Here is a 3,589-nt window from a genome sequence, read left to right on the forward strand (position 1 = left end):
CTTTGAGTCTTATGGATTGGTCCTTTGCCAAACGCTGTGGGTATGATTTAGAGCCTCTTGAAACTCCTATACCTCTGAAGGGGATTGACTCCACCCCATTGGCTAGTAAAAACCACAATACTGGACACAAGTAACTATGCGAATTAATCCGGATCATCAGGAGATTATTCGCTTTCTTGTGCTGTATAATCTACATGATGTGTTGGTGCTTGGATTGCCATGGCTGCAATCTCATAACCCAGTCCTCGACTGGAACGCTATGTCTGTGTTAAGCTGGGGATGTAAGGGGATGCATGGGGACGTACCTTTGGTTTCCATTTCGTCATCTATTCCCTCTGAGATTCCTGAATTCTTGTCTGACTATCGTGACGTTTTTGAAGAACCTAAGCTTGGTTCATTACCTCCGCACCGGGAGTGCGATTGTGCCATAGATTTGATTCCGGGTAGTAAATACCCTAAGGGTCGTTTATTTAATCTGTCTGTGCCTGAACATGCTGCTATGCGAGAATATATAAAGGAGTCCTTGGAAAAGGGACATATTCGTCCTTCGTCATCTCCCTTAGGAGCCGGTTTTTTCTTTGTGTCTAAGAAAGATGGCTCTTTGAGGCCGTGTATTGATTATCGGCTTTTGAATAAAATCACGGTTAAATATCAATATCCGTTGCCACTGCTGACTGATTTGTTTGCTCGCATAAAGGGGGCCAAGTGGTTCTCTAAGATAGATCTCCGTGGGGCGTATAATTTGGTGCGAATTAAGCAGGGGGATGAGTGGAAAACCGCATTTAATACGCCCGAGGGCCACTTTGAGTATTTGGTGATGCCTTTTGGCCTTTCAAATGCCCCTTCAGTCTTTCAGTCCTTTATGCATGACATTTTCCGTGATTATTTGGATAAATTTATGATCGTGTATCTGGATGATATTCTGATTTTTTCGGATGACTGGGACTCTCATGTCCAGCAGGTCAGGAGGGTTTTTCAGGTTTTGCGGTCTAATTCCTTGTGTGTGAAGGGTTCTAAGTGCGTTTTTGGGGTTCAAAAGATTTCCTTCTTGGGATACATTTTTTCCCCCTCTTCCATCGATATGGATCCTGTCAAGGTTCGGGCTATTTGTGATTGGACGCAACCCTCTTCTCTTAAGAGTCTTCAGAAATTTTTGGGCTTTGCTAACTTTTATCGTCGATTTATTGCTGGTTTTTCTGATGTTGTTAAACCATTGACTGATTTGACTAAGAAGGGTGCTGATGTTGCTGATTGGTCCCCTGCTGCTGTGGAGGCCTTTCGGGAGCTTAAGCGCCGCTTTTCTTCCGCCCCTGTGTTGCGTCAGCCTGATGTTGCTCTTCCTTTTCAGGTTGAGGTCGACGCTTCTGAAATCGGAGCTGGGGCGGTTTTGTCGCAAAGAAGTTCCGACTGCTCCGTGATGAAACCTTGTGCTTTTTTTTCTCGTAAATTTTCGCCCGCCGAGCGGAATTATGATATTGGGAATCGGGAGCTTTTGGCCATGAAGTGGGCTTTTGAGGAGTGGCGTCATTGGCTTGAGGGGGCTAGACATCAGGTGGTGGTATTGACCGACCACAAAAATTTAATTTATCTTGAGTCCGCCAGACGCCTGAATCCTAGACAGGCGCGCTGGTCGTTGTTTTTCTCTCGGTTTAATTTTGTGGTGTCATACCTACCGGGTTCTAAGAATGTTAAGGCGGATGCCCTTTCTAGGAGTTTTGAGCCTGACTCCCCTGGTAATTCTGAACCTACAGGTATCCTTAAGGATGGAGTGATATTGTCTGCCGTTTCTCCAGACCTGCGGCGGGCCTTGCAGGATTTTCAGGCGGATAGACCTGATCGTTGCCCACCTGGTAGACTGTTTGTTCCTGATGATTGGACCAGTAAAGTCATTTCTGAGGTTCATTCTTCTGCGTTGGCAGGTCATCCTGGAATCTTTGGTACCAGGGATTTGGTGGCAAGGTCCTTCTGGTGGCCTTCCCTGTCACGAGATGTACGAGGCTTTGTGCAGTCTTGTGACGTTTGTGCTCGGGCCAAGCCTTGTTGTTCTCGGGCTAGTGGATTGTTGTTGCCCTTGCCTATCCCGAAGAGGCCTTGGACGCACATCTCGATGGATTTTATTTCGGATCTTCCTGTTTCTCAGAAGATGTCTGTCATCTGGGTGGTGTGTGACCGTTTCTCTAAGATGGTCCATTTGGTTCCCCTGCCTAAGTTGCCTTCTTCTTCCGAGTTGGTTCCTCTGTTTTTTCAAAATGTGGTTCGTTTGCATGGTATTCCGGAGAATATCGTTTCTGACAGAGGAACCCAATTCGTGTCTAGATTTTGGCGGGCATTCTGTGCTAGGATGGGCATAGATTTGTCTTTCTCGTCTGCTTTCCATCCTCAGACTAATGGCCAGACCGAGCGGACGAATCAGACTTTGGAGACATATTTGAGGTGTTTTGTGTCTGCAGATCAGGATGATTGGGTTGCTTTTTTGCCTTTAGCGGAGTTTGCCCTCAATAATCGGGCCAGCTCTGCCACCTTGGTGTCTCCTTTTTTCTGTAATTCGGGGTTTCATCCTCGATTTTCCTCCGGTCAGGTGGAATCTTCGGATTGTCCTGGAGTGGATGCTGTGGTGGAGAGGTTGCATCAGATTTGGGGGCAGGTGGTGGACAATTTGAAGTTGTCCCAGGAGAAGACTCAGCTTTTTGCCAACCGCCGGCGTCGGGTTGGTCCTCGGCTTTGTGTCGGGGACTTGGTGTGGTTGTCTTCTCGTTTTGTCCCTATGAGGGTTTCTTCTCCTAAGTTTAAGCCTCGGTTCATCGGCCCGTACAAGATATTGGAGATTCTTAACCCTGTGTCCTTCCGTTTGGACCTCCCTGCATCTTTTTCTATTCATAATGTTTTTCATCGGTCATTGTTGCGCAGGTATGAGGTACCGGTTGTGCCTTCCGTTGAGCCTCCTGCTCCGGTGTTGGTTGAGGGCGAGTTGGAGTACGTTGTGGAAAAAATCTTGGACTCCCGTGTTTCCAGACGGAAACTCCAGTATCTGGTCAAATGGAAGGGATACGGTCAGGAGGATAATTCTTGGGTGACTGCCTCTGATGTTCATGCCTCCGATCTGGTCCGTGCCTTTCATAGGGCTCATCCTGATCGCCCTGGTGGTTCTGGTGAGGGTTCGGTGCCCCCTCCTTGAGGGGGGGGTACTGTTGTGAAATTGGATTTTGGGCTCCCCCGGTGGCCACTGGTGGAATTGAACTTGTGTGCATCATCCCCTCTGTTCACCTGTTCCCATCAGGATGTGGGAGTCGCTATTTAACCTTGCTCCTCTGTCACTTCCATGCCGGTCAACATTGTAATCAGAAGCCTTTCTGTGCATGTTCCTGCTACCAGACAACTTCCAGCTAAGTCGGACTTTTGTCCTTGTTTGTTTTTTGCATTTTGTTCCAGTTCACAGCTGCAGTTTCGTTTCTGTGTCTGGAAAGCTCTTGTGATCTGAAATTGCCACTCTGATGTTATGAGTTAATACTAGAGTCTTAAAGTAATTTCAGGATGGTGTATTGATAGGGTTTTCAGCTGACCATGAAAGTACCCTTTCTGTCTTCCTGCT

Source organism: Ranitomeya variabilis, chromosome 6 (genome assembly GCF_051348905.1).
Source record: "Ranitomeya variabilis isolate aRanVar5 chromosome 6, aRanVar5.hap1, whole genome shotgun sequence".
Taxonomy (NCBI): Eukaryota; Metazoa; Chordata; class Amphibia; order Anura; family Dendrobatidae; genus Ranitomeya; species Ranitomeya variabilis.